The sequence below is a fragment of the Puma concolor genome, chromosome C1 (assembly GCF_028749965.1).
Source record: "Puma concolor isolate L17-30 chromosome C1, mPumCon1.1.hap2, whole genome shotgun sequence".
NCBI lineage: Eukaryota > Metazoa > Chordata > Mammalia > Carnivora > Felidae > Puma > Puma concolor.
Window position 1 is genome coordinate 118,402,149 of NC_141674.1, and position 10,677 is coordinate 118,412,825.

The 10,677-nt window shown below is 50.9% G+C and overlaps 1 non-coding gene across 1 annotated transcript; it reads right to left on the reverse strand.

Moving 5' to 3' along the window:
- Positions 1–240: 240 nt before the first annotated feature.
- Positions 241–348, reverse strand: LOC112849071 (U6 spliceosomal RNA). Its single transcript, XR_003222519.2, has one exon. It is a non-coding gene; the product is annotated as a U6 spliceosomal RNA (small nuclear RNA).
- Positions 349–10,677: the final 10,329 nt, after the last annotated feature.

The following is a 10,677-nucleotide window of genomic DNA, read 5'->3' on the forward strand; positions in this document are numbered from 1 at the left end:
AGAATGCCGGTTGGGCATTCAGAGGTTGCCGCCCCCTATTATTTGGTTCAGACTGACCCAGGTCCTCCCAGACCTCGAATCCAGTCTCTTGTTTTTGTCACGGCAAAGTCTCACCCTCTCAATCACACGGGCGGTGTCGCTAATGGAGAGACCGTGGTGAGCTTTGGAACCAGACAGACGCGGTTTTCAATCCCAGCTCTGCCATCACTTACAAAGGAGCAAGTCTCCTAACTTCTCTGCAGGCTGTTGGGACCATCTGCGGGTTTGCACATCATCCCTGTGCAGGGGCCGTGCTAATCTTCTCTGTATCGTTCCAATTTTAGCATACGTGGATGCCGAAGCGAGCACGAGATTCTGGCTGGTTTGGGGGGAAATGTGACGGTGGCGAGGCGGGGATGGGGGCTGTGGCGTGGCCGCGGTGGCCTGGAAGGAACCCCTGTCCGTTTTGCCCAAGCCTTGCTTTCAGGCAGGGACGCACTGAGCCCTCCAGAGACAGAACATTCCGAGGTCCCACTCCACAGTCTCCATTTCCAAGGACGTGAGTGTGGTCCCAGGGCACGCGTCCTGGCCAGAGGAGCACAGGGCACGCTCACGTCGTGACCTCCCCGCCGAAGAGATGAGTAATAAGGCTCAAGGCTTGCCCAAGGCACCATGGGAAAAGGCGTCCATCATCTTAATGGCCCTTCTCAGATGTCTGGCTTATCTGTGGCCTCTTCCTCATGAAACCCCCTCCCGCAAGCAGTCTATGTGAGCTATTCCTGGCATGCGCTGTGGTACAAAAGCGCGGTTCATCTTTTTCAGGGAGACGTGGGGAGGTTGAAAGTCAAAGCCATTGGAACGAACCTTGGCTTTGGAGACTAGTCAAGCACTTATTAGGCAAGCCCTCGCTCTCCCGGAGAAGAAGAGGAGCAGACAGAGTAGGGGGGGATTTGGCAACAAGGATGGAAAGGGAGCAAGGTCTATGCAGCACGTACTGTCTCCTTGGGGAGGGCCGTGGCTATGGGGTGATCGCCTGGTCCTGGAGGGGCTCACAGGCTCTAGCGTCAGCCAGGATGAGCCAGGTGGGGGAGGGGGCCATGCTGGCCACTGTGCCGGGCGAGGTCTGCAGGGAGAGCCAGGGTGCAGCTTGGCTTGGCTTTGGAAGAGAAGTTTCCCTTCCCCTCAGGCCTCTGGCCACCGCCTTCGGGCACATAATGGTGGCGGAGCAGCTAGGGCTGGGAAGAGAGGCTTGGACTGGGGCTGGAGGGATCTCTACTCTTGCTTTACTCAGAGCCTGAGCCTCTTTGGGCCTCAGCGTCTCCGGGAGGACAACAGAGATTCTACAAGCTTGCCTCTTTTCTCTCGAAATGGCGGGCTGGAAGCAGAGGTTGATGACAATGTCTCTTGAGAACAATGTCTTTTGGCAGAAGAGGTGATCCAGTATCTCAGCAGGACCAGCCGGACCGCCACCCCGGCGTCTCTTTGGTGACGGAAGGCAGGGTGGTGCAAGAGGACACGGGTGCTCGAGGCACCTGGGGCATCTCCCACCAACTGAAGAAGGGAAGGCCTTCAGAGTGTGTAACCTTCAGATGTACAGGACGCCCAGCAGGGCCTCTGCGCTGTGGGTATGAATCCAGGGGGTGGCCAGGATGCCCTCTGGACCAGGGGGGTGTGGATGAAGAAAGTCCTTGGTGGGTTGGTTTTTGTTCTTTGTTTTTGATTTTTTTTTCTTTGCATTTTAGGAAAGAGAGAAGGGAGAACGAGAGAGAGAGTCCTGGGGGACTAAATGGAGATCTCATTCATTTCCCAGGAGCAGGTGCAGGGGCATGTGGAAAAAAGGAGAGCTTGGGCAGGGCCTCCCACCTTTTCAAAAAGAGAGCCCCCATGCTTTTCTTTCTGCAACATATCGCAGTTCTGATTATGACTTCCAACGGACAAAAGATTCCTTAGCTGAGCGGGGTGAAAAACCAGTGCTTGAAATCACTGGTCAGCTAGACTGGGGAATTCTTTGCTAACCTCTTCCTTCTCCAAGCCGGGATCTCTGTTCCGGCTTTCTCTCGCTATGTTTCAAGGCACTCCAAAACTTAGTGGCTCACAATAGCAATTTATGGTTTTCTTTCATGAGTTGACTGGGCTCAGGTAGGCGATTTTTGATTGGGATCTCTCTTGTGGTTGCAGTTAGGTGGTGGCCAGAGCTGGAGGCCAGAGGCTCAGTTGGGCAGATGGTCCAACATGGCACGTCTGTGCCCCAGCTGGGTGGCTGAGAGGATGGGGACCAGCTGGGCAGCTGTCTTTCCACATGGTCTTGCTCTGTAGACTTCTTCCCCAGTATAGTGGTCTTGGGATAGTCCGACTTCTTGCATGGAGCCTGGCTCCTTCCAGATGCATGACCCAAGAGACCCTGGCAGAATTGCAAGGCTTTTTGTGACTTGGCCTCAGAAATACAAGTATCACTTCTGTCATATTCGACTCGTCAAAAGCTAGTCACAAGGCCAGCCCACCTTGATAGGGAAGGACTCTGCAAGTCCGTAAACACCAGGAGGTGGAACCATTTGGAGGCCATCTTTGGAGCTGGCTACCACAGTCCCAAAAGGAAGGAGGACTACACAGTCCTGACCCTTCCATGCCCTGCCTCTGCAGCCACTGTCAGAAGCTGGAGTTGGGGGCCTCAGTCTAGAGTCCTGTCTAAGCTCCAGAATCGGGGCTGGCAAAGTGGGCAAAAGGAAGCCTACCCCCTTCTACTTGTCTCAGGTTCTTTTTACAAGGGACAAAGGCCTCTCTTCCTTAATGATGGACATGAGAAAAGTCACATCCCCTTTAGGAGAACAAACCCAAATCCCTAATTCCAGCATTCTGCTGTGGAAGTGAAGTCATGTTCCCGGACACATCTGTAATACGATCAGACGGTGACGTCCACTTGCCTGTCCGGGCTGAGTCACCCCCAGCTGGCCTCTTGTTTCTGACAACTGTCCCTTTGGCAAACCTAAAAGCAGGAGCCAGCTCCAAGAGGAGCAGGAGAGAGAGGCAGGGTTTGGTCCGGACTTCCTTTCAGGATATACACTAGCGGGAGACTTCTGGTTTCCTGGAATTATTGCTAAAACGCAGACTCTCGTAACAGTACGTTTCAGACACTGTAATTTTTCACCCGTGCTGCGCGGGCCCAGCTGGAAACCTAATCCCCTGTTTTGCTTTAGCTGTCACACTTCCCAGCGATTTAACGTGCTCTCCCAGAGAGCCAGGATCAGCCCTCATGTGGCAAGAGCAGGGTTCCAGTGAGTTAGGAGTATCAGTGGCCTCTCTGTCACCATCATCTGAGTGTAGTGCTCCCCGCAGATGTACGACGGTGCCTGAGAGTCCGTCCTCAGGGGGCAAAGATGCTGCATGGGTAAACTGAGAACACCCGAGAAAGGCTGCCTCCCAGTGTGAATATGGCGGCTTTGGTGGGGAGTGTGGTTGGAGCCAAGGGGCAAATGTGCAGGGTTATTTCCCCTCTTGCTACACGGTGGGAAGAGCGCAGGTGAGCTCCTGGTTGCCGCGGGCGGCATGGACCTTTCCAGGATTTCCACCTGGTCTCTGATTTCCTGGGGACCCCCTCCTTCCCCTCCCACCAGGCCAGAGAAAACGTCCTGGCAGTGTAAGGTCGATGCTTGGGCACAAATGAGCGGAGGAGGGGGAGAGGGTGGGGGGCAGGGAGAGGGTCCTCCAGCGCCATGAAAACAGCTGCCACTTTATCCTGGGAGGAGACCCCTGGGAGCCCTTGAACTGGATGTCACTTCTGTCATGCATAGGGAGAGGCACAAGTGAGCGTGTGTGGGGAAAGAGAAGTGCCCAGAAAACAGTTAGCCTCTGTTAGTACTTGATAGGGAGCCAAAGCGCTTTTGTTCCCAAGCCCAGTGAGCTACCTGTGAAAAAAGAAATTGCTTTTCAAGAACATTCATCACAGCAAGTGGCTCGTTTCCTTGTCCTCAAACAACCCCATTCTAGGCCTTTTCTCCCACTAAAAACTCCTCGGAAGTGGTAAAATAAATAAAGAAACAAAGGGGAGGTGTGGGGCTGGGAGGGCAGATGCAGGAAAGATGGAAATAGGGGTGTTGTGGGCACAGAAAGGGCACACACTGGGGTCCCGTTGGGCCTTGTGCTGTGGGGCCCACCCGGAGTTCCCTTCTGAGCAGAGAGTCTTGGGCTCCACAGGTGTGATTCCGAAATTCAGGAGTGGTCATGTTGAGTGTCACCAAGCTCTGTCCCTCTAGGAGCCTCTGTCCTGTCACCTGTTCTGAGGGGCCCTCCTGACCACCCACATGGAGGGGAGCCCCCATTCCTCCTTGCTCTACACCCCTTACTCTGTGTATTTCCGTTATAATACGGAGTCCCATATGGGACTCTTTTCTTGGTGCTTCATTGTCTACCCCCTACTGGGGGGGCGGCCATGCTGTCTCGTTCACTGCCGTATTCTGGGGCACAGAGTACATACTCAACAAATGTTTGTGGGACCAAGAAAACTAAGTGAGCAAATCCATAATGTGATGGTTAGGGCAAAGGGTTCCATTTGATCCGGGATATCATTTTTCTGAGTTTTTTTCAGCAACAAACTCTGTTATTTAGGGGCCAGGCTGACCAGACCCCAGGGCCTGTCGTATGATCTCTGTGTGATAGGGGCTAGCTAGCAGATTTGAGGGGGAGCTTACTAGGGAAGGAGGATGTTGACCTTGGGTTTCTCTGTGTGACCTTGAGTAAGTCTCCTCCATAGCCTCCCTGCCCCTCAGAGTCTTACTAAATGAAATTAACCACTCACTTCGTGGTATATCTGTAGAGATTAGTTGATGTAGGGAGTGTTATGGGCAACATGTTTGTGTCTCCCCAACCCCCTCAAATTCGTATGTTGAATCCCTAACCCTCTATGTGATGGTACTTGGAGGTGGGGCCTGTGGGACATAATTAGGTTTAAATGAAGTCATGAGGGTGGGGCCACCATGATGGAATTAGTGCCTTTATAAGAAAAGACACCAGTGGGGTGCCTGGGTGGCTCAGTCAGTTGAGCATCTGACTTAGGTTCAGGTCATGATCTCATGGTTCGTGAGTTCGAGTTCCGTGTCGGGCTCCATGCTGACAGCTTGGAGCCTAGATCCTGCTTGGGATTCTGTGTCTCCTCTCTCCACCCCTCCCCACCTTGTGCTCTCTCTCTCTCTCTCAAAAATAAATAAACAAAAAAAAAAAAAAAGAAAAGAGAAGATGCCATGTGAGGACACAGAGAGAAAGTGGCCATTTGCCAGCCAAGAAGTGGGTCTCACCAGGAACTGAATCCCCTAGCACCCTGATCTTGGACTTCCCTGTCTCCAGAACCGTGAGAAACAAATGTGTCTTATTTAAGCCAGCCAGCCCGTGGTATTTCATTTCGGCAGCCTGAGCTAAGACAGGGAACATGCCTGCTGCAGGAATTCGGTATATCATGGTCATTTTCGTTATTATTTTGACAAGTGGAGACACTTTCAACTCAACAAAATATCAATGAGGTATTCAGGGATTTCAGAGCATCTAGCTCACAACAGCTGTAGAAAATCCCCAAGTTCTGAGATGTTGGCCAGAGCTCCCCCTTGTTTTAGTTCTACCAGAGAGAGCCATACAGACATGTTTGGGCCCCAGCTTCTCTCAAGCTGGTGTTCAGTAGAGGGTCCTCCCCACATCTCCGCCACCAACGATGGGTATTTCTTCAGGTGGCCATGGAGAAGAAGGCTAGCGGTTGGACTCATCAATCTGCAATAAGAATGGTTCCAGAAGGGTCTTGGGCATTTAAGTACCATATTTTGGATTCATTCATTCAACATTAATTTGTTGAGTGTCTACTCTGTGCTGCGGGTACACAAGTGAACGAGACAGCACGGTCCCTGCCCTGGTGGAGCTGACACTCTAGTTGGGGAGAAGACAATGACCAGATGAATTAATGATTCCATGTTGGGATAAGCACTGTAACGGAAATGCAGGACGACGTGATGGAGAGTGATGGGGAGGGAGAGCAATTCCGCAGATGGATGCTCAGGGAAGCCGAGGCCTGAAGGAAGAGAAAGAGCAGCCGGGGAGGGGGGTGGGGCAGGAAGCATGGCAAGTGGGGGCTGGTGTGTGTGAGGAGCAGAGAGGAGGCCAGAACCGGAGGAGGTGGGCTAGGAGGACACAGAGGTGGTCCAATGGGCCCTCAAGCTGCTGGGGCCCCAGGCAGGGTGAGGGCAGAGGTCCCGAAGTCCGCCGGGGGCCCCTGGTGGCCTGAGCCCGGCCTCTGTAAGCAGACTCCCGATGCCAGCACACCAGTTCGCCCTCACCCTGTAGATGATCTGTTCTCTTCGCTGAAGCTGAGCAGACCTAGGCCACCTGGCTCCTGCCTGAGCAGCTCCTTGGGGCACCACTCAGCACCCCCGGCTGCTCGGGCTCCCCCACGCCAGAACTCGGAGATCCATAGAACTGTACTGTTTGGGTTTGAGAAATAGATACTGACAAAACTTTGTCTTTCTTATTAGACAGAAAGGGCTCCTTTTCAGGCCCTACTAAGAATAGCCTAATTTATGCACGCTCTCCGGGCTGGGAAGTGGGGTGGAGGCCGATGGGGGGCCTGGCGTCCTGCCCAAGCCAGGCCGGGAAAGTGCAGGCTGGGCCAGGAGCCCTGATGCTCCAGGCATTCAGAGAGGCCCGCTGGGCCCGCCCCCGGCCCCGCCGCCGCGCCCATTGGCTCCTCCGTGGCCTTCCCGCATCCCCATTGGCTCCCCTGGTCCCTTCCAGGGCCTGCGAGCGGCGCCCTCTGTTGCCTGGGAAATGGGGAAGCCGGAAGGCGCCACCTTTAAGGATTGGGCCGCCGGGAAGGTGGAATGTTGGTGCTGACCCAGCACAGAGCCCGACACCATGGGTTCAGGAGGTGTCAGGGACCCGGTCAGAGTGACAGTTTCCATGTATAGGCATCCCCCATGTACACCGGGTTTCCTGTTGTTATTTTCATTCATTCCTTACAACAGTCCTGCCGTAGGTGTTATTGTATCCCGGGTTCATGGATGAGGAAACTGATGGCAGAAAGTTTAGGGACTTGCCCAGGGTCACACAGCTAGTCGTGCAGAGGTGGGATTTGGTCGATGCCTTGTACGAGTCCAAGTACAGCACCAAGCGGCAACCTAATGGGGCTGGGTGGGCATATCCTAGTGATTAGGAGGATGGGCTCCCCGGGTCCTTGAGAGTGTGCTGAGATACACTAAGTCCTAGCTTGGTCAGCTCCCAGCAGGCTTCCCCCTGCAGATGGCACCCTGCCATCCTTTGAAGACGGGTGGTATTGAGGATACACCCACAGTGCAGAGGCCCTGGAAACAAAAGTTAACCAGAAAGACCTTTGGACTTTGCTATGAGACCAGTCACTTGGTGACTCAGAAACCAAAAGAGTCACCTCTAACATGGGCACCAAATCTTCTCGCATAGCATTGTGCTTTTACAAATCCCTTCTCCTCCATGGTCTCATTTAACTGCAGAATGAAAACAACTCTGTAAGGTTGCCACCATCCTAATCGTGCATCAGGGTAAACTGAGGACCAGGGATGACCAATGAGGACAATGTGTAGATTGTTTCTTGTGTTTGGGGTACTTGATATCTAACATAATTCTTACAACAGCCCTAGGAGGTAGGCATTGGTTGTTTTATTTTACAAAAGAGGAAACCAGAACTTATGAGAGGTTAAGTAACTTCCCCGAAAGTAACACAGAAATTTAAGAGGAAGGCTCTACCTGATCCAAACTCACTCTTGGGGCACCTGGGTGGCTCAGTCGGTTAAGTGTCTGACTTCGGCTCAGGTCATGATCTCGCGGTTTGTGGGTTCGAGCCCCGCGTCAGGCTCTGTGCTGACACCTCGGAGCCTGGAGCCTGCTTTGGATTCTGTGTCTCCCTCTCTCTCTGCCCCTCTCCTGCTCTCTCTCTCTTGCTCGCTCGCTCTCTCTCAAAAATAAATAAACATTAAATTTTTTAAAAAAATACTCACTCTTTTCCAGTTACTCTACTGTTCCTTCAGATCCTGAGCCAACTTGAAAAACAGATGGAGGCAGTAGTTGCTGGGCAAGAAAGATTTGAAAGGTGACATGAGCCATGATACTCTTCAAAATCAAATCTCCCTGTATGGAAGGAAGGCATTAATTCCTTAGCATGACTGAGAAAGAAAAACATTTGGATATTCCACTGGAGCTATTTAATAGGTTAAACTATCTACGTGAGTGTATTATTGTCGTGATCGTTTCACATTTCTCCACCTTCTTCATGAGGATAGTTTTGTGATAGGTAGCAATGAAAATGAAGCATCCAGAGAGGTTCTCCTTTTGGGTAACGTGCAGTAGGTAGCACTGAACCTATTAGGAAGGACAAAGGCTCCCTATGTGAGTTGGAATTACTAGGCTTTTTTCTTCTATGAGTCTATTTGCTGAGTCAGTGTCCAGACTGAGCACTGGGCAAAAAGGGCTACTAGGGGAAGAAGAAACCGGCCGGGATTTTGACAGCCATGTAGACTAGCCTGAGTGACTAGAGAATAGTAAAGCTCTGAAGTTTCCCTGTGGGATACTGATTGCTGGGGTAGTATAGGAGGTCGGTGGTCTGGGCTATCAAGGCACAGTTTTTTAGTTCGTGAAAAGGAAAATACAGCTAGAGAAAAGAGCTTTCAAGAAACACATGGTAAGTATCCTCCTCAAGACATTTGCTACATATTTTGTTTGCATGTGAAGGGAGGTAAGAGTTAAGCTTAACACGTCAGAAGAGCAGAACTTTCAAGGCCAAGGAGACAAAGACCTGTCAGTCTCATAGTATGAGAAACTCAGGAGGACTGTGCATGAGAAGGAAGCTTCTAGAAGGAGAAAGCTGCTAAAAAGAGGAAGCTGCAAGAAACACCTGCCATGTCTCACTCTTGAGATATCTGAATTTCTTTTTTTTTTTTAATGTTTACTTATTTTTGAGAAAGAGAGACAGAGTGCGAGCAGGGGAGGGGCAGAGAGAGAGGGAGACACAGAATCCGAAGCAGGCTCCAGGCTCCGAGCTGTCAGCACAGAGCCCAATGCGGGGCTCAAACTCATGAACCGTGAGATCGTGACCTGAGCTGAAGTCGGATACTCAACTGACTGCGCCACCCAGGTGCCTCTCAACCTTGAGATATTTGAGACCAGAGGTGGACTAACCCTGGAATCCAGTTCCAGCCCAACTCAATTTCTGATTGGATTGAGGTGATTTGCCCCTGGTATCTGTCAAAGAGAAGATAGGACAATCCTTTCTGGAGAGGAACAAAAATGATTTTTAAGGCCTGGGATTCCTTTATATATACTATCTGGAATCCATTGAAAAAATTACAAGACATGTGAATAAGTAAGAAATCATGACCAATAAGCATGAGAAAAAACGCTAATAGAAGCACACCTGTAGGGTGTTTTAGTCAGCTCAGGCTTCCATAACAAAATACTACACACTGGGTGGATTAACCAACAGACATTTATTTCTCATGCTTCCGGAGGCTGGGAAATCCAAGATCAAGGCACTGGCGATTCAGTTCCTAGTTGAAAGTCTCTGTAGCTTGCACATGGCCACCTTCTTGCTGTGTCCTCACATGGTGGAGAGAGGGAGCGCTGGTATTTCTTCGTCTTTATAACCTTATTAATCCCATCATGAGGGCTACATCCTCAGGACTTCATCTGAACCTAATCGCCTCCCAAAGACCCCACTTCCAAATACCATGACAATGAGGGTTAAGGCTTCAGCATGTAATTGGCGTGGGGGGCACAAACATTAGGTCTATAGCACAGTAAAGAGTCTGACTCCTTTTTTAACTTTTGAATGCTGACAGCTTTTTAAAAAAAAGTTTATAGGGGCGCCTGGGTGGCGCAGTCGGTTAAGCGTCCGACTTCAGCCAGGTCACGATCTCGTGGTCCGTGAGTTCGAGCCCCGCGTCGGGCTCTGGGCTGATGGCTCAGAGCCTGGAGCCTGTTTCCGATTCTGTGTCTCCCTCTCTCTCTGCCCCTCCCCCGTTCGTGCTCTGTCTCTCTCTGTCCCAAAAATAAATAAACGTTGAAAAAAAAATTAAAAAAAAAAGTTTATATATTTATTTTGAGAGAGAGAGAGAGAGAGCATGAGCAGGGGAGAGGCAGAGAGAGAGAGAGAGAATCCCAAGCAGGCTCTGCACTGCCAGTACAGAGCCCGACATGGGGCTCCTCTCATGAAGAGTGAGATCATGATCCGAGCTAAAATCAAGAGATGGAATGCTTAACCACTGAGCCACCCAGGTGTCCCTGAATGCTGACAGCTTTTAAGCCCCACCACTCGCTCTTTCCTCACTTTAGACTTGGGCCAGCTCATAAGAAAGCCTAAGTGCCCCATCCATTCGTCTCAGCACGAAGTTCAAACCATGCAAGCCTTGGTCCATGCATGGGAACACTTATCCCTAGTCCCACTCTCCAATGATTTCCCAGCCAGTCTCCTTTTTCTGCTCTCTTAAGCCATTTTTAGACCTGCTTGGGAAGTTTCCAGGCTGTCTCTAGAAATCCTCATATGTGTATAATAAATCTCATATCTTCTTGGTATGTGCTTTATGTCATCAGTCTTGACATTTGAACCAAATTTTGGTTGGAGGTATTCATTCCACCATCACAACTAGGATAATTTTTCTCTTGGAGTTATGAGACAAGAATTTAAAAATAACTATGATAAAT